The sequence below is a fragment of the Triturus cristatus genome, chromosome 9, assembly GCF_964204655.1.
Source record: "Triturus cristatus chromosome 9, aTriCri1.1, whole genome shotgun sequence".
NCBI classification, from domain to species: Eukaryota; Metazoa; Chordata; class Amphibia; order Caudata; family Salamandridae; genus Triturus; species Triturus cristatus.
This window is the reverse complement of record NC_140592.1, coordinates 996,760,592-996,781,985: the sequence shown is the minus strand read 5'-3', so window position 1 is coordinate 996,781,985 and position 21,394 is coordinate 996,760,592. Positions and strand designations below refer to the sequence as shown.

Below are 21,394 nucleotides of genomic sequence, written 5' to 3'. Positions count from 1 at the left end.
ATGTTGCATGGTATATATTTACACAGTAAAGTTTACATTTCTGGAATATAAATAGTATTGTTAATGAAGAAACATTACAGAGCTGCAACACTCTAAAGCAATTAAACATTTATCTTAAACATTTTTTTTTTGCTGTTCTCAGCTTTCATACCGATACTCATTAAGCAACGTACTGTATGAAGTTTCATTGTTGAACAGTGGAAAGAAAAAATTACATAGATTGTAGAAAAGAACTGACTTCCGCAGTATTAACACTGTAAATTTGTGATGCTATGCATACACTCATTATAAAGCATTAAACATTCATTTTACTTGAAGCTTCTCTACTACAACAAATAAACATATCCCCCCAAAAATATTAAGATATTCAAGTAGTCCATTTATGAAAATAGATGTATCATAAAGTCATATGTAAGAGTCCATTTTGAAGACATTACCCTTAGTAGGCTGAATGATGTCTTAAAGATTGAGGACCTCATTCATAAAAAGTATTGCATCGTTTCATGAAAGCAGCGATACAACACTTCTCAGTGCGTCCTCCTTGCGACACGAATGATGATTCATATTTACTGTTTGATGCATCACTGCGCAAGGAATGACAGATACATCAGAATTACTGACGTCTCTGTCGGTGCAAAAGTAGCACATTGCTGGAGTTGTGTCGGAAGCGTGACGCAACTCCAGCAATGTTCCTTTCACATTGGGCTGGGGCCTGCATCACCCTTACGCCTGCCATGAGGCAGGCGTAAGATTTTGATGAATTGGCATCCTGTTAAATATGGTGCAACATGGCGCATTATTTACGCCAATGCTGCATCACTAAAAGTGATGCAACGGCAGCGAAAAAGTGATGCAGGCCTTCATAAGTAAAGCCCAGAAATCCATGCAGTACAAACACAGAAATCACTTTTTAAACACTTCTTAGAACTTTGGTTGAAAAAAGAAAATATATGAATTTGGAAGTTTAAATGGCAGTTTATGTTTAATTGTCAGCTTGCAGTCATTGCATTCTATCCATCCACTTAGTTTTTAAGTACACAGTGTAGTGCCCTGAAGTTATATGAACAACTTTATGAAAAATGATAGCTAGTGTTATATACGTTCTTCCAGAAAATGAAATTTGTTCAGCTTTAAAATCTGAAATTTCAGTTTCTATTTTTGATCCATCTACTCTACATCTTTGAAGCATCAATATAATGAATTTAGCACTTCTCTGTATCAGTAACATAGACATACAATCATATGTACAATTTGGGCGGGTCATGTTCTGGTTTGCATTTCTTACCAACTTGTCAAATGGTACAGTTTTCAAAACCGGTAATGTTTAATAGATGAACCTTTCAGTATTTATATTAGTAGCAGTTGTAAAAGAGCAATCCACACAATCATGATCCCAGTTGTAACTTAGACCAAATAACTCTTCAATATTCGCTACCTCTTGTTCCAAAAGTCCAAGGATAACCATAATAAACTCTTGTGCACCTTGTTGAGAGTTCTGAGAAAATAGTATAGATCCACTGAGTGTGTCCAATACATGTTGTATTCCTGAAACAGAATGTAGTGAAGTCCTAACACTACGTAAACTTTCCAGCAAATAATATAGTTCTGAGCAGAACCTGTCTCCTTTATAGTCAATTGCATTTACAAGATGTGGCAAATGAAAGGCTACATTCGGAACAACATCATCATAGCAGGAGGTCTGAATAAGTATGTGGAAGGGTGTCGAGTCTGTGTATTGCTATGTGAATGAGTATCTTTATAGATATGTGAGATGGTGTGAGAGTATCTGTATGGGTATGTGAGTATGTGTATGGGTATATGAAAGGTATAGGAGTTTCTACACTAGTGTGTGAGCGGGTGTCAGAGTCTCTGCATGGGTATGTGAATGGATGTCACACTGTATGTGAATCAGAATAAAGGAGGCCTGAATGGGTAGGTGAGAGGGTGTGAAAGGCTATCTATGGGTATGTGAATGGGTATAAGGGTATCTGTATGGGTATGTCAGAGGGTGTGAGAGTATCTGTACAGGTATGTGAAGGGTTGCAACACTGTATGGGTATGTGAGAGAGTGTTACAGTCTATGTATGGGTATGTGAGAGGGTATGTGAGTCTCTGTATGGGTATGTAAATGGATTTAGGGTACCTGTCTAGGTATGTGAGAGGGTGTCAGAGTCTTCTAATGGCTATGTGAATGAATGATTTTAGGGTGTCTACATGGGCATATGAGAGGGTGTGAGAGTGTCTGTATGGGTATCTGATTCTTGTATGGGTATGTAAATGGGTATAAGGGTGTCTGTATAGATATGCAAGAGTATCTGTAAAGGTATGTAAATATTAGTGACACTGTCTATATAGGTATGTGAGAGGGTTTGACAATCTATATATGTGTGTGTGAGAGGGTGTGAGTTGGTGAATGGGTAAAAGGATGTATGTATGGGTATGTCAGAGGGTGTGAGAGTCTCTGTATAGGTATATATGTAAATATAAATTGATACTTGTATAGCGCACTACTCACCCGCAAGGGTCGCAAGGCGCTTGTACGAATACCGCTGTGGAACCCCTCCTGGCTTTCCCTGTGAGGTGTCCACTCCTGGGCACCCCCAAGGTGGAGGCCAGGCATCCTTAGCGTTGTGGGGGCCGTTGTGGAGATTAAGCAAGTTATTGCCCAGAGTTGCAGAGTGGGACTCCATGATTGGAATAGGCACCGAGGCGAGAATTGTCAGGTCCGTGGAATTTTGAGCCGAAGACCTGCCGAGGCGGGGGAATTGAACCCTGGTCCCGGGCAAGACCTCTGCATCAGGGTCTGCCGCTCTAACCATTGAGCCACACTTCTCCATATATAAACAGTTGTGACACTGTCTGGGTATGTGAGAGGGTATAACAGTCAATATATGGGTAGGTTATAGGGTGTGAGGATCTCTCTATGGGTATGTAAGAGGATGTGAGTTTGTATGAATGTGTGAATGGGTATACTGGTGTCTGTAAGGGTATATGAGAGAGTGTGAAAGTCTCTGTATGGATATGTGAATGGCTATAAGGGGGGTCTACATGGGTATATGAGAGGGTGTCAGAGTGTCTGTATGGGTATGTGAATGGATGTCACACGGTCTATATAAGTATGTGAATGGGAATAAAGGAGATCTGAATGGGTATGTAGAATGGTGTGAGAGACTATGGGTGTGTGAATGGGTATAAGGGGGTCTGTATGGATATGTCAGAGGGTGCAAGACTATTTGTACAGGTATGTTAATGGTTGGGACAGTGTTTGTATGGGTATGTGAGATGGTGTGAGAGTCTATGTATGGGAATGTGAGAGGGTGTGAGAGTTTGTGTATAGGATCGTGAAGGATATAAGGGTGTCTACATGGATGTGTAAGAGTGTGTGAGGGTGGGTATTTTAATGGGTATGACACTGTATGGGTATGTGAGAGGGCGTGGCAGTCTATGTATGTGTATGCAAAAGGGTATGAAAGTCTCTGTATGAGTACTGGAATGGCTACTCCACGGTGTTACCTAGCTTTTAGTACAAATCTGCAAACCAGATTTTACCTTACATGGTTCTGGTTAGTCACCGTGCACTTTTTGGTAGCTTGCCCTTGCCAAGGAGGATAGTTGGACAAGCTCATGCCATGTCCCTGTGACACCTCATCCAAAGAGAGCACTCTGCACTTTGTATTATTTTGAGCACTTTATAAGCCTGTGAGAGCAAGGTTTCTGCTCCCATTACTGAGAAAGAAACGCCTGTGTATAGAGAAGGTTTTAGTTATCTGCATTCACTGGCCTCTATTGACATCTGTACCACGGTCATGAAGTTTATCAGGGGTGCTGCTGTGATCTGAAAGCTTTATGGGTAAAACCTGCACCAGAGTGGCAAGCAATGAAACCATTAAGTCATGTCGTCTTTTAGATAAGTGTGGAACATGCTAGCACAAGTCGATAACGTGCCTACTCTAAGTGACCCTGATGCACTAATTCTAACCTCTTAACACCTTCTGAACAAGGTATTTAATTAGGCCTTGCAATTTAATAACTTTTTTATGGGTATACCTTCTTTTTCCAAACCACTGTGTTCCAAATTGTATGTAGGACTAGTCGGGGAGACATGGACCAGTTCAGTAAAAATGTTCTTTTATACTTCTTATTGGCTTATGAGCAGTATTTATTTTCCTTGTCTTAGTGAATTGTCAGAGTTGCCCTAAGCTGGAAACAAAAAAGAAACCAGGGCGACATGGCGGACGCCCTCTGAGGCCTTTTCAAGGGGCCTCTTTCTGAGGCTTTTGTCTCCCTCGTTTTGATCGCAGCATTAGGGCCACATTTTATTAAAAGATTCCCTATATTTGCAATTGATTATCATATGATTATTGGGATGGTACGAGACTTGTTTTGATGAAGTTTTTATGTATTGGAGAATGTCTTTTTATTGTACTCTTTTATGGTTCCTCGAACCGAAATAAAGTTAATTTGACTGACTGAGTATAGGAATGTGTCTACATGGGTATGTGAGAGAATGTAGGAGTCTCTGTATGGGTATGTGAGAGAGTGTGAGAGGCTTTGTATGGGTATCTGAATGGGTGTCACATTGTTTGTATGGGTACGTGGATGGGAATAAAGGAGGTCTGAATGGGTATGGGGAAGGGTGTCAGAGACTCTCTATGGTTATGTAATTGGATAAAAGGGTGTCTGTATGGGTATGTCAGAGGATGTGAGAGTATCTGTACAAGTATATAAACAGTTGTGACACTGTCTGTAAGGGTACGTGAGAGGGTGTGACAGTCTATGTATGGATATGTGAGAAGGTGTGACAGTCTCTGTATGTAAATAGGTATAAGGGTGCCTGTATTGGGATGTGCCAGGGTGTGACATTCTAACTATGGGTATCTGAGAGAGTATCTGTATGGGTATGTGAATGGGTATAAGGGTGTCTGTATAGATATGTAAGAGGGTGTGAGAGTATCTGTATAGGTATATAAACGGTTCTGGCACTATGGGTATGTGAGAGGGTGTAATAATCTATGTATGAGTGTATGGCACAGTGTGAGAGTCTGTGTATGGGTATGTGACTGGGCATAAGGGTGTCTGTATGAGTATACCAGAGGATGTGAGAGTTTCTCTATAGGTATATAGATGGTTATCACACTGTTTGTATGGGTATGGGTATGTGAGAGTCTATGTATAGCAATATATGAGAGGGTGTGAGAGTCTCTGTATGGTTATGTGAATAGGTATAAGGGTGTCTACATGGGTATGTGAGAGAAGGTCAGTCTCCGTATGGGTAAGTGAGAGAGTGTAAATGTCTCTGTATGGGTAAGTGAATGGGTATAAGGGTGTCTTCATGGGTATGTGAGAGAGTGTGAGATCCTCTGTATGGGTATCTGAATGGGTGTGACACTGTCTGTCTGGGTATGTGAATGGGAAAAAAGAGGCCTGTATAAGTATGTGAAAGGATTTGACAGTCTCTGTATGGGTATCTGAATAGGTGCGACACTTAATAGGTATGTGAGGGGTGTAAGAGTCTATGTATGGGTATGTGAGAGGGTGTGAGAGTCTCTGTATGTGTATGTGAAACGGTATGACACTGTCGGTATGTGTACGTGAATGGAAATAAACGATGTCTGAATGGGTATGTGAGAGGGTGTAGGAGTTTCTGTATCAGCATGAGAATGGGAATCAAGGAAGTCTGTATAGGTATGTGAAAGAATGTGAGAGTCTGTGTATGGGTATGTGGATGGGTGTGACACTGTATTTAAGGGTATGTGAGGGGGTGTAAGAGTTTACGTATGGGTATGTGAGAGGGTATGAGAGTTTCTGTATGGGTATGTGACAGGGTGTGATAGTCCCTGTATTGGGATGTGACAGGCTGTGATAGTCTCAGTATGGGTATGTTAATAGGAATAAAAGAGGTCTAACTGGGTACGTGCGAGGGTGTGAGAGTCTGTATGAATATGAGAATGGGGATAATGGGGTCTGTATGGATATGTGACAGTGTCTCTATGGGTATCAGAATGGGTATAAGTGTGTCTGTATGGGTATGTGAGTAGTTGTAAGAGTCTCTGTATGGCTATGTGAATGGGTGTGAGACTATGTATGGATATGTGAATGGGAATAAAAGAGATCTGTGTAGGTATGTGAAAGGGTGTAAGAGTCTGTGTATAGGTATGTGAACGGGTAAAAGGGTGTGAAATGCTCTATATGGGCATGTACACTGCCTGTATGAATATGTGAATTGGAATAAAGAGGTCTATGTATGTGAAAGGGTGTGAGAGTATGTGTGAGAAGTTGGCCTGGTATATGCTGGTCACTAGTTAAAGTGGCCACAATGCACCAGTACAATTCGACTCTTATGGTAGATAGATTTAAGACAACCTTTTTAAGAAAGCTATCCTAGTGGTAGCTGTGGAGAGTAGCCTTCAGGCTAAGTCTTTAGAGGAATGTAAAGCAGCTTCTTTTACCTTATAATCTCTTAAATCACTAAATGAAAAGACACCACACAGGTATATATATAAAATATATATGTATTTATTACTAGACACACTCTACTAATCTCTATATGAGATTAGAAGTCAAGGACCTATGCACAAATCAACGTTTCACAACAAAATAAGCACTTATATGGCTGGGGCCCTAGGGGCGTACCAGACCATATACTAAAAAAGAGGTATAAGAATATCGACTTGAGAAGAGACAAGGCCTAGGGCCTTCAGAAGCGCTGGGGCCTCACTAATCCACCCAAGGCAGGTAAGTAAAGGACCCACGGGAGACGCATGCAGTGTGAGAACACAGCTGCGGATCCCAATAGACTTCAGTGGAGCAAGTTGTGGTTGGAATTTTAAAGTTTTAGGATACTTCGGGAGAGTCTACAAGCAAGTCACTTACAGGGTAAGTAGTTCTAGAGCCAACACCCACAGGAGCACCGTAGTGCTGGAGTTACCTCACCCAGGGAAGCCGGGTGCATAGGTGTCTTTTGGTGTTGGGTCGCAGCGTCGTTTTCAATGGGAGTCAAAGAAGACTTTCCGGTGGAATCCAAGGCTGGATTCAGAAGAAAGAAGACCTGAAAGCAGAGGAGACAGTGTTCAAAGTCACTTGCCAGTGACCCAGGGCCAGGAAGCTGGATGCCCACAGTAGTCGGGTGATTTCAGGTGATCACGGGGGACTTGACTCTTCAGTCACGAGGTCCAGGAGGCGTCGACGAAAACCAGGAGCTGGATTTGGCGTGTCCCATGAAGTCTGCAGCTTACTGAGGTGTTGGCAACTGGATTGAAGACAACAAGCCTTGGCAACAGCAAGTCTCATGGAAAGTGCAGAGAGTCAGCGGTGCAAACCAGCAAGGTCTGAGGGACTCATCCAGCAAGGGTAAGTCAGGGCAGGCCTGGAGCAATCAGGGGAGCCCTTTGGTTCTGTGGAAAAGTCTTCTAGGGGCCCACAAGCCAGCTGGCAAGGGATCGCAAAGATGCCTCGTGAGGATTCACTCAACAGGAGCCCACAGTCACTCGGGACGAGGCAGGCCTCAGATCTTCTAAGGAAATCCTGCTGGAGGTTTGAACCATACGTGGTCCAAAGCACAAGTTCATAGAATGTCGTGAAGGGGTTGCACTCGACAATAGTGCACGGTACCCGGGTATTGCTGTTTCTCATCACTCGTGGGGTCCACTTGCCTCAGCTTCACTGAGACTCACGATGGCCATAGCGAAGTCAGGAAATCTACTTCTGGGGCTGCAGGGATTTGGGACTACGGCGGGAGTGGGAAAGTTTGCGACCGTTGATGCAAAGTTTTGGTGCCTGCAAAGCAGGGGAGTCACTCCTTGACTCCAAGGGAGATTCTTCAGTCTTCCAAAGGTAGTGGAACGTCGAAGGTCCAGGATTCTTTTTCAGAGCATCGTCCAGGGATATCTAGTTTGCAATGGCAAGGGTTCCCTAACTTATACTACAAGGAAAGGAGGGACTAGCTCCGTGACCACTCCTATGGGAGGGTCAGGGGAGTGGGTGGCTACACCCATTTCCCTTTGTCCAGTTTTGCGCCAGAGCAGGGGCTGGTAGCCGCTGAACCAGTTTGAGCTGCCATATGCACAGAGGAGCCTTCTGCTCCCCCAGTGCAGGACTTCAAAGCACTCTAGGAGTGCACCCACCCAGCCCCAATACACTAAATCCTGTCTGGAAGGTTGTTACACCTCCCTGTGACAGGATGCCTATTGTTGGGCCTCCTCCACTGTGAGTTTCGGCCAGCAGCAGGAGGGCAGCCCAGTGTCTGTGTCGGTGGCATCTATTTTGTGATGCCAGGGTTCTTAAGGATTCTACCGTGTTTCCACAGTGGGTACATGTCTATCCCTCTAGAAGGGTGGGATCATACTCCCACACCAGTTACTGGTGTGGGGGTATGATTCCAAAGCGTTTGACACCAAACACGACATGTTTTGATGCAGTCATCCCAAAGTTAGCATTTACCGCTAGGTTATAATGCACTTAAGAGTATATGGTTTAACCGCATCCACAAACAGCTACAGAGAATGGACTCTGAGAGCTGCAGAGGGGCCCTGCTCAGGCAGAGGCACCCCCTCACATGGAAACCAAGCACCCTGCCCTCAGGATTGTTAGGACCTGCCTTAGGGGTGACTGATAGGTTTATGTGTGTGTGTAAGGTGAGATATAGGGAACCTATACCTCAGTGGGGAGTGCTAACACTACCTCACCCAGGCTGCAGTAGCAGGCCTGTGGTGTCAGATTTAGTCTGCTTCCCAGGGGTGGCATAATACATGCTTCAGCCCCTGGTAGGCCTGTGAAGTACCTATGCCCTTGGTACCTAAGGTACCATATACTAGGTGCTCATAAGGTACCACAGTATCCAATCACTAGTGCATCTAATATGCACTCCAAGTTGTTTAGAGAGAACAGAGAGGCTGGGGCCCTGATTAGCAGGGACCCAGCCAGACTATAGCCAGAAACCAGTGTAAACATCAGAAAAAAAGTGGGGGCAACATAAGTGCAGATCCTACTCTCCCACAGTATGGGTATGTGAATGGGTAAGCAACTGCCTGTATGTATGTGTAATATTTCACTCACTGTAATCACTGAGTCTCTCACTCTATAGTTGGGCCTCTAAATACACATATTATAACTTGTATGCCTATGTTTATCATTATTTTACTCTCTACTTTCATGTGTTTCTCCCTGCATCAGTATATGTACTTTAATTATATCACTACGTACCTGTCTGTACATAGGTGTACTAGTACCCCATTACTATGTTCCTCTGTCCATTATTGCATTACTGTATAGATAATATATTTTTTTTTTATCTCAATACATAGTTTGCTATCCTCACTGGATTAGTATAAGCATGAGAATAAGGCAAATTGTTTTAATATATTAATGACTCTATATCTGATTCCATAAGTATATGCACGCAACAACACCTCTATTTCATTGCATATATTACTGGTTCATGTATTCTCTCATAGACTACTTTACAATCTATCTGTGTTCTGCTTCTCCTCACACATGTATATTGTAATTTCCTCATGATTACATTTTCCTTTTTATCATTATATAAACTGTATTAATATACCCTATGACTTCTTGCAAACATCCTACTCACTTTCATTCACCTTACTTGCCCTCATTCTATTTCTATGGGTTTTTTTTTAACTAAAGTTTAATTTATATATCTGTGAAATGTAATTCTTGGTCAGCATTTCTCTTTCTCAGTAATGCTTTGTAAAGTCTGTCTCAGAAACCATACAAAAACCAAGCACAAGAATGGTACACCACTCTCTTACAAGGCAACCAGTAATGGCAACCTTCTTAACTTTGCTTTCAAGGATACAAAGTCTACAAACAAATAGAAATTAGATTTTGTATATTTTATTAATGATACAGCTCTTGTGATGATTTAACCCTTTATTACAATCCTCCAAAGATAGCTGAATTTGGTAGGGGTTTCGGGCGGATCCTCTGATCCTTAGAGGGTCTCAATGTGGCCCCCTTTGTAACTTCAAGAGCGGATCCGCAGATTGACGCGGTAATCTTATTTTTTATTTTTTTTACTATTTCTATACATTTTCACATACAAACCATTTCCTGTTTAATGCCTAAATTTGTTCCCAAAAAGTCAATACTTACCATTTCTTCTATTAAAACACGTCCTGACATTTACATTGTAGCCTTTCCAGTCCCCAACCCCATGCTCCTGTAGCTCTGTTTCCATTTCCAAAAATGTAACATTCTTTGCTAAGAATAGGTCAGAAGTCCACAACTGTCTCATTAGCAGCATATTAACTACCAAGTGAAATTTTGCAGGTGTGGTTGAGTGTATGCACTTACAAATATACTCTTCATACCCAATCACACATCTATTTACTTTACATTTTTAGTACAACCTAGTTTTAATCAGTACATTACTTACACCATCCAATCAAATGTAATGTGCTAAACTTCACTTCTTAGGATAATTTTTAACGGCCTTCATTTTGAAAATGGCCTCGTTCAGATGCAGTCTTTTCCTGTGTACTACTACTGCATTCTTCAAAATGGCTAGAGTGTGGATTGTGGGTCATAGCTTTGTGTTCTGGGCTGGAGAGTTTTCTAGAAACAGAGGGATTGACAGGGACCTAGGCTTGCCTAATGTGGATATTAATTGGTTTGGCTAGAGAAGGTTAAAGTGGCATGCGTTGCTTCCATTGGTTGAAAGTATTATGTAGAACCAATATCCAGACCTCATGATTGTGCACTGTGGTGGCAATGACCAAGGCACATTGACTGGGGTAGGACTGGAAATCCTAATGAAGGATACCTTTGCACAATAATTGAAGCGTTTTCCTCAGACTGCCTTCGTATTCTCTGACATATGTCAGAGGCAAAAATGAGAATGGTCATCTCAATTTTGTCCACATAAAGAGAAAATCAGGTTGTGAGCGGAACTCGTAGTGCGTGTAACAGTCTCTATTTGGGTGCAACTGTCAATGTGACACTCTCTTAATGGGTTTGTGAATGGGTGCGAGAGTGTCTGTATGGGGTTGTGAATGGATGTGACAATGTCTGTATGGGTTTGTAAATGGGTGTGACAGGGTATGTTTGGTACATGAATTAGTGCGACAGTGTTTGTATGGATTTGTAATGGGTGTGACAATGTCTGTAGGGGTTTGTCAATGGGTGTAACTCTGTCTCTATGGTATATGAATGGATGTGACAGTGTCTGTATGGGTTTGTGAATGGATGTCACAGAGTCTGTATGGGATTGGGAATGGACATAACAGTCTCTGTATGGGTTTCTGACAGGGCCGGACTGGCCATAGCAGGCATCAGGCATTTTCCTGGGAGGATGCATTATCAGCCTCCAGTAACAAAAGCAGCAGTGCTTCCCACTTACACCCCTCCCCCGGACCATATTTCCCAGGTGGGGCTGTTACTACAACAGTGCCAGGGCTGCTCTGGTTTCCCAGTACGGCCCCGTTTCTGAATGGATGTAGCCGTGACTCTATGGTATATGAATGGGTGTGGCCGTGTCTGTATGGATTTGTGGATGGGTGTGACAGTGACTGTATGAGTTTGTGAATGGGAATCACAGAGTCTCTATGGCTATGTGAATGGGTGTATCAATGTCACTAAGGGTATGTGAATGAGCGTGAAAGAGTCTGTATGGGGTTGTGAAGGGGTGTAACAGTGGCTGTATGGATTTGTCAATGGGTGTGACACTGTCTCTATGGAATTGTGAATGGGCATGACAGTGTCTGTATGGGTGTGTCAATGGGTGTAACATTGTCTCTATGGTATATGCATGGATGGTACAGTGTCTGTATGGGTTTGTGAATGGGTGTCATAGAGTCTGTATGGGATTGTCAATGGATATGACAGTTTCTGTATGGGTTTGTCAATGGGAGTCACAGTGTCTTTATGGCTATATGAATGGGTGTATTAGTGTCTCTATGGGTATGTGGATGGGAGTGACAGAGTCTGTATGGGGTTGTGAAGGGGTGTGACAGTGTCTGTTTGAGTAAGTGAATGAGTGTGACAGTGTCTGTATGGGTTTGTAAATGGGTGTGAGAGGAAGAGAGAGTATAAAAATATATACTTGTATTTTTTTTCCAGCCTTGCTAAATCTGCGGATCCCCTATGAAGTGGTTCAGGGGGCCGTGCTGAGCCCTGAGAGGGATTGCGGTGTGTCGAGTGAGCAAAAAATAATTGGGGAATTTTTTCATTGCCATAATGTATCCTCACCTCTCATTTAAAGCAAACACCAGGGGTCAGGAATCTGTCTCCTGACTCCTTCACTTAATATTCACTCAAGTTTTCAACCCCAGTGTCTGTTCCCTGGCAAACTAAATGGGGGCTGCAACTTTTCTGTGAAGGTGCGGCCAGCCAATTAGGAGTTCGCTAGTGCACTTGAATCTGCGGAGGGCCCACGGACAGATCCATGAGTAATCTGCGTCCTTATATATACATATTTGATTCTCTAGTTAATATCTCCCAAACTACTGAACAGATTTACACCAAATCACAAAGAGCATGATCTGCAGACCAAAAACTAGCTTTCTGCCAAATTTGGTATAATTCCATCCAACGGTTCAGGCTGTAGTCGTGTCTAAATGTCCTATGGGAATTAACATGGGGAAACATGTTTTGGGATTCCTCCCTCTTTTCTTTGCCCCCGCTACACGAAGCACCCCAAAACTTTCCAGACAGCACCTGAAGCAACAGGCAATTATGGGGGGGGGGGGGAATTTCATGATGATTCATCAACCGGTGCCGAAGATAGAGGCAACTGAAAATCACCTTTTTGATAGAAACTAGGTCCTAACTATAACTACCTACTGGCGACCGCCATTAATAAATATATATATATTTGTTGTGCTGGGAATTATGATGAAAATATAATTTGGGTTATTGTCCGATGAAGTTTGCCCATTCAGGGCGTAATTGTTAAACTCAGGGACACTTAATGAAATATGCACACTGATGAAAGTATTGCTTTTGAAATGTATATTGATGCATTAGTATGGAATATTAAACATGCATGTCTCAGCCAGGATATGCCTATACAAGGCCTATTATAATTGTGGTGGATATTAGGAGCATGTATCCATATGAAAGTAGGGACACAAATTAATTTGCCCATGCAAAGATGTCCACCATGGAAAACACACTGAGCTCTATGTGCCTTCATAGAACCCTTTCTCTATTTCTATTTAGAGTTAACATGCACCGTTTTCCTTTCTTTATGTTTACATTTATGTTTAAAAAGGGCGATTTTCATTTACTTTACCGACATTGACAAAGGCGTGTAGCCGAAACACGTCTGTCGGTTATTTTGTCGAGTGGTGAATAAACCTTGGAAAACTATTCTCGAGTGTGCGCCTCGTTTATGACTAAGAAGAAGGTCATCGCCTGGGAGAATATATATATTTTATACCGAAATGCATTATGCTTGTGCTGTTTTAAATAAAGGGTCTCCATGTTTTCCCTCAGGTGGCCTCTCAATATTTCTTCACGGAGGAGGTGTTTTCTATTGGATTTATCTATGAGTGCTTGCCAGTGGTACTCGAGAGGCCCCGTTCTTTCAAGTGGCGGGAGTAATGCTGGTACTAGCGGCAGCTGTTCGCTTTCATTTTTCCAAGATGTTGGATTAACTCCTGCCCGCCTCGATTGCAGACGAAGCCAGGGACTGCTGCCAGGCGCAGCTTGTGATTTCACAAGGAGTCAAAATCACTGTATCTTCGACTTACGGCCCGACAACAAACTGCACCAGAGGTTTGGAACGTTTGGGGAACTCGAGGAAGCCTGATAACATCATTTTAAACTGGTACTTTCCATTAAACACCTCGTTTTTTTCCCTGATTATTTTTGCCTTCCCCATGCAGCACTCAGTCAGCAATAGTGCTTTCTGGGTACTGTAGTCTATGTTGGACTGCAGTGAGAGAGCATCCATGTGACTTGGGGTCGGAATATGCCCTCCATTGGGGGTCATGCAGGACACTTAAAAAAGAGGGAGGAGTCATACACCTGGTAGCAGCAGCAGCATCTGAGGAAGGTTTTTATACCGAAATGCATTATGCTTGTGCTGTTTTAAATAAAGGGTCTCCCTCAGGTGGCCTCTCAACATTTCTTCACGGAGGAGGTGTTTTCTTTTGGATTTATCTATGAGTGCTTGCCAGTGGTACTCGAGAGGCCCCGTTCTTTCAAGTGGCGGGAGTAATGCTGGTACTAGCGGCAGCTGTTCGCTTTCATTTTTCCAAGATGTTGGATTAACTCCTGCCTGCCTCGATTGCAGACGAAGCCAGGGACTGCTGCCAGGCGCAGCTTGTGATTTCACAAGGAGTCAAAATCCCTGTATCTTCGACTTATGGCCCGACAACAATCTGCACCAGGGGCTTGGAACGTTTGGGGGACTCGAGGAAGCCTGATAACATCATTTTAAACCGGGACTTTCCATTAAACACCTCCTTTTTTTCCCTGATTATTTTTGCCTTCCCCATGCAGCACTCAGTCAGCAATAGTGCTTTCTGGGTACTGTAGTCTATGTTGGACTGCAGTGAGAGAGCATCCTTGTGACTTGGGGTCGGAATACGCCCTCCAATGGGGGTCATGCAGGACACTTGAAAACGAGGGAGGAGTCATACACCTGATAGCAGCAGCAGCATCTGAGGAAGGTTTTTATGCCGAAATGCATTATGCTTGTGTTGTTTTAAATAAAGGGTCTCCATGTTTTCCCTCAGGTGGCCTCTCAACATTTCTTCATGGAGGAGGTGTTTTCTTTTGGATTTATCTATGAGTGCTTGCCAGTGGTACTCGAGAGACCCCGTTCTTTCAAGTGGCAGGAGTAATGCTGGTACTAGCGGCAGCTGTTCGCTTTCATTTTTCCAAGATGTTGGATTAACTCCTGCCCGCCTCGATTGCAGACGAAGCCAGGGACTGCTGCCAGGCGCAGCTTGTGATTTCACAAGGAGTCAAAATCACTGTATCTTCGACTTGTGGTCCGACAACAATCTGCACCAGGGGCTTGGAACGTTTGGGGGACTCGAGGAAGCCTGATAACATCATTTTAAACCGGGACTTTCCATTAAACCTGATTATTTTTGCCTTCCCCATGCAGCACTCAGTCAGCAATAGTGCTTTCTGGGTACTGTAGTCTATGTTGGACTGCAGTAAGAGAGCATCCATGTGACTTGGGGTCGGAATACGCCCTCCAATGGGGGTCATGCAGGACACTTAAAAACGAGGGAGGTGTCATACACCTGGTAGCATGCATTATGCTTGTGCTGTTTTAAATAAAGGGTCTCCATGTTTCCCCTCAGGTGGCCTCTCAACATTTCTTCACGGAGGAGGTGTTTTCTATACAAATATATATATATATATATATATATATATATATATATATATATATATATATATTCACTGAAAAAACCATAGGTTTCAGGGGTGTTATAGTTAGCTGGACTTTTCACTTGTACAAAACCATTGAAATTCCCCCGTTATAGTTAGTTCAGCTAACTATAACTCGCGCGCCCGCAATGCACTGCTGATGACGTCACATATTACATCACTCATGACATGGTCAGTGACATCACTCATGACATCACTGATGACATCTCAAATGACATCACTGATGACATCACTGATGACATCATCCAGTGAATGTGTGTTTTTCTGAAAATTAAATATGTTTTATATATGTATATCTCAAGGTCGATGGAAGAATAAATGGGTATATAAGTGTCTAAATGGATGATTTGTTTTTGAAAAATTGATTGTGTAACTGACTGATTAAGTGTATCATAGTGAATACATGGCTTAGTGAGTAATGTTTAAATATGTAAATATCTGTATCAGTCTCTCACTTTGTGTATAAGTGGCTGCATGGGTTGGTGAGTAGCTACATGGGTGTCTATATAGGTTATTAGTTGGTTTTTTGAGTATCAGTCTGAGTGTCTGCATGGTTCGGTGGGGGGTATTACGTAGTGCATAGGTGCATGAATGAGTGACTCACTGTTTGTATGGGTTGAACACAGCATGTGTGCAGGACTGTATGGGTGGATGAGTGTGTGTATGGGTGTGTTAGTGAGTGAATGACTGTCTCAATAGTGTCTTTATGAGTAACTACATATGTTTTAAACTAGTATATGTGACTATTGGTGTATATATGTGAGTATATGTGAGAGTGAGAGATTGAAAGAGTTCCTGTATGAATAAGTATGTGTTTCTATAAGTGATTGTTTAAAAGACTAAGTATGTGTAAGTTTCCATAGAAGTAAGTATGGTGGTGTGTGTATAACTGTATATGCAAGTAAATGTATGTTTGATTCTTTATTAGCATGAGTGACTATGTGTGTGAGTAACTCTATGGATGAGTGGCATTGTGTAACAGGATGTATAGGTGTATGAGTACATATGATGAGTGAGTACATGTATGAGTGACTGTATAGGACTGTTGGTGAATGAGTGGATGTGTATGTGGATCTTAGAATTACTGAAGAGGTTGTTGTAACTGGTATTGGTATGTCCATTGTTTTGAAAAGTTTAGTCTCTATTTTTGAATGTGTGTATCAAAGGTTATATTAGGGTGAGAGGAGGTCTGCCACTCTATCACAAGGATGATGTCATCAGTGATGTCATCAGTGATGTCATTTGAGATGTCATGAGTGATGTCACTGACCATGTCATGAGTGATGTAATATGTGACGTCATCAGCAGTGCATTGCGGGCGCGCGAGTTATAGTTAGCTGAACTAACTATAACGGGGGAATTTCAATGGTTTTGTACAAGTGAAAAGTCCAGCTAACTATAACACCCCTGAAACCTATGGTTTTTTCAGTGAATTTCTGAGGTTTTTTAAATGCTAATTCCTAACTATAACGTGCCTGAAACCTATGGTTTTTTCTGTGAATTTCAAAGGTTTTTTAAATGCTAATTTCTAACTATGCCTACAGAGATAGGACATGTGAAGAAAGAAGAAAAAATGCACAGAAAGAAACAAAAGAAGTGCAGAAAGAAGCAACAGAAGTCCTCAAATACGAAGATAAGTGCAGGAAGAAGGATAACGTGCAGAAAGAACAAAAAGAAGAGCAGAAAGAAGCCTTGTTGCAAAATCATCCTGTACCCTCAACTTTTTAAGACGGATACTGGTGGTAACTGAGTCTGACTAACCAGTCCTAGAGCCAGTGCTATGTTAAAAGACACTTAGAATACAGTGAAAACACCTACATACACTAGGGAACATTATGCGTTGGGGTCCCCCTGTGATTAGCATGACCTCCTCTGTAAGCCCCTAGTATATAATAGGGCATGGGGATTAAAACTACCTCTTAAAACAGGCCACAGGGCGTTTTTGCACACGTTAACTCAGGCCCCGTCCCCTCCATTCACCACTGTGTAAACACGCCCTGTGTCCATTTTTAGTTGGGTGATTAAGTTCATTTGAATCCTGAGGGTCCCTAGGGTCCAACTAGCCCACTAGGTACCTCCAGTAAGTGCCACAGAGCTGCGTTGCAGAGAGGTGTAAAAAGTGGCACGGCCTGGACCACCTCTCTGCAATGCAGCTCAGTGGCGCTTACTGGAAGCACTTGGTGGGCTAGTTAGCCCCCAGGGGCCCTCAGTATTGAAGGGAAATTATATCCCCAATTTAAAACGTGCCATAGTGCGTGTTTGCACACGTCACCTCAGGCCCCGTCCCCTCCCTTCACCACTGTATAAACGCGCCCTGTGGCTGTTCTAAGTTGAGAGATTAAGTCCCCTTGAATCCTAAGGGTCCCTAGGGTCAAACTAGACCACTAGGTACCTCCAGTAAGCGCCACAGAGCTGCGTTGCAGAGAGGTGTAAAAAGGGGCTTGGCCTCAGAACACCTGGCTGCAGCGCAGCTCCCTGGCGCATACTGGAGATGCCTGTTGGGGGCGCGTTTGCAGAGTGCTGCACGGAGGGGGCATGGCCTCCGGCACGATGCCAGTCTTTTATTTATTTTAGTTTTTTAAGAAGGGGGGCTGTTTGGTTCCCCTTCTTATTCTAATTTATTGGCCCTGATGACCCCATCCCCCAGGGCCAGTCTCCTAATTATATTTTTTTGACCCCAATCCCCAGGGCCGGCCACTGTTTTTTATTATTTTTAAAAAATATATATTTATAGACACACCTAGGACATGCTGGACAAACCGTACGTACCTATCACCATGACGATTTGCGTGATATTCATTAAAAGGCGACTATGCATGCAATGAATCCACGTGGAATGTATTTACACCACTAGTGAAGCTCTGACATGTCTGATGCCCTACCGTGCCTAATCCTGGTAGACACCCTTGTCGTTTATTTATACAAACATGGGTAGCTATTGACGGGCCCATTTAATACACATGCACACCAAGCCATTCAAAGGGGATTCGACAAAAATTCGACCAAAACTATGCAAGAAACCCCCCTCACGGTTAATAAAACACACATCCACTGCCGGATGTGTAATACTTTTTATTTTACTCTCTGGAAAGGGGACGAACATCACTTGAGAGTCACAGCGTGCTCCTGACAGAGCCCAATGCTGTGTTACACCCACCATTGCCTACCGAGTGCCACACACCTCTGTGTTGTATTCCACTAGCTAGTGCATATGCTATGACACTCTCTAGCCCATGTGCACTGTAACACCACCCCGTGAATATGTCATGCCACACTTGTCTTCGCACGGGTTATATTGCCCCATCTAACGTGCCTTTCTCGATGCCTATGTTATAACGCACAGTGCTATGCCATACATATTACAATCTGGGATCCATATCTTTGTCACAGTGCATATGCAACGTTACACTCCCCAGCACATATTTTATATTACAACTTTAGAGACTAGTTAGGTTACACAACACTGCCCTGTGCATATTACACTCCAAGGCGCATATCGCATAGCACGCGCTAGTGCCTGTGCTATCTCGCGCTCTCCAATGAATCTGTCATTGCGCACAATGTATTGCATATTATATTTCACGCCCGGTTCATCTTATATCACACTTTTTGGTGCATAGTTTATACCATACACTATATCTAGTTTTCATTTTCAATCGTGCTCTCAGGACTATGTTCTATATAACACTGTGTTCACCTACCCTTTTCACGGGCATTACATTTTGCGATAGGGGGTGGAGGGTCAGGGGGTGTTTCTGCCAAGTGAGCCCGGAGTCACAGTCACAAACGTCCTCTTCTTCCTGAATAAAAGTGAGATTATGCTGCATACTTGTTCATATTTTAAGTAGTTCGCACAGACACAATGTTTTAAAAACAATAAAGTTCCTAATACCCGCCTTCTCTGAACAGTTAGCTTGCTGCCCCATCCCCTTCCTCCCTATCCTCTGTTGTGTGAATCCATGGACTAGCCTCCTCCCTCCTGCCATGCATGGTCTGATGTGCTGCCACTGCCCTCAATTTAGTATGATGTACCAGTCCACTCCTCCTGCCCTCCATTGCCCAATTCTATGCCCCATCATTGACCTCCTGCTTAAACTCTGTGCTTAGCTTGCTGCCCCTATTCTACTTCCCCCTGCCCTCCGATGTCTTTGTGCATGCCCCTGCTCCATCCTTTTTGCCCACCATGTCCCATGGACCTGCCACTCCTATCTACTCTGAGTGTTCTGTTGAGCTGACACTCCCCTCCCACCTGCCTAGCATTGTCAGATGACTGTAACCTGTCCCTGCCACCTCCACCCTGCCTGTCCACATGCCATGCCCCGATCCTCTTCCTCCTGTCCTACATGGTCCATTGTACTGCCACACCCTTCTGCCCTCCCCGGTCTGTTGTGCTGCAACTGCTCCTCCTGCCTGCCCCGTGTGGTCTGTTGTGAGGTCCCTTCCCCTGAACTTTCTTGTCTGTGCACAGGTCCTGACCCTCCCTTCTATCCTCCATCGTCCTTTGTGCATGCCCCTCCACCCTCCTTCTTGCCCATCATAGCCATTGTGCTGCCACTAACCCTCCCACTTGCCATGCATGGTCTTCTGTGCTGCCATGGCCCCTCCCACCTTCCCTGTGTGGTCAGTTAGCTGCCCCTGACCCCCTCCCACCTTCCCTCCATGGTCTGTGTGTATGCCATCACAGTCTCACTGTTGCTCTTCATGGTGTGTCTTGCTTCTAGTGCCCATCCTGCCTGACCTCCATGGCTATCTTGCTGCTCCTGCCCTGCCCACTTGCCCCCAGCCCTACTCCCTCCCTCCTGGCTTGTCTGTTCCATTGTAATGCCCCTGATCCGTCCCTCCTGCCCTTTATGGTCTGTTATGCTGCAGCTTTCTCTCCTGTCTGTCCATTATGGGCAGCTAGCTACCATTGCCTCTTGCCCCTCTGTTCTCTGTTGTCCATGTGCATGGTCCTGTCCCCTCCCTCTTGCTTTCTATGGATTGTTGTGCTGCACTCCCGTCCTGCATGCCCTGTGTGGTGTATTGTGCTGCTGCAAACCCTGATGCCTGCCCTGCAGGGTCAGTTTGGTGCACCTCTCCATGTCCCTCCTGTCCTCTGTTATCCAAGTCCATGTCCCTATCCCATTTCCTTCCATGATCCAATGTACCATACTTGCGAACATTTTGAACTTGGTAAGAGGGAGATTTTGAAACAAAACTGGGGTATTGATTTTCCCCTTTGAGTTACATTGAAAAAGAGGATATTGTAGACAGGAGACAGATCAAATAAAGTCCATTTGAGCTTAAAACATTGGACGTTTCCTGGCTGAATCGGGTCTGTTGGCATGTATGGTTGTACTACCATTGCCTCTTCCTTCTGCCCACAATGGTCTATTACATTGCCACAGCCTTGAAGGAGGGTAGATTTTGTATCACAGGGGGCCCCTGGCCCGTTCTGTCCACACCTGAAGTATGAGACCCTTGTCCTTGCCCTGCCAGCTGCATTTGTAGGCCGTATTAAATTGACCAGCGGGTCCTGTGTTGCTATATAATTATCCTGAGACATCCTTACCACTCAGCCAGCATAAAACCCCTGTGTAGGCCCTTCTGTTCAATATGTAGGCCTCTTTGTTAAATTGACCATAGCTCTGCAATTTTAGTGTATAGCAGTCTGAAGGCAGGTCTGCGAGGCCTTCTGATCCAAACTAGTAGCCCCCACCCTACCCGAGTGCTCCGTTCTCGGTATCAAAGTTCAACATCCCCCTGAAGCTGTCGACATACAGTAGGCTGCATCCTGGACTGGTACTTGCTTCCTGGGCAGGTTTCCCGCTTTTAAGGAAGTGGCAACCGCAGAGCGTCAAGTTAGGAGAACTGAGGAGATTTTATACATGAATATATTGAATTCCCGTACAATACCCATTATTTTCTGCTTGCTCTATGGAACTTACGATAAGCGATTGGCCTGAGAGACTGACCTTTTCACCCAGTCCATTGTCAGCATTAAGTGGGTAAATGACGAAATGTCTGGTAAAATCTGCAGACGAAG

At 43.7% G+C, this 21,394-nt stretch overlaps 1 long non-coding RNA gene across 1 annotated transcript in view; it reads right to left on the bottom strand.

Annotated features, from left to right (window-relative positions):
• Positions 1-21,394, bottom strand: part of LOC146799182 (uncharacterized) — a 174,335-nt gene that overhangs the window by 56,025 nt on the left and 96,916 nt on the right. The window lies entirely within an intron of this gene.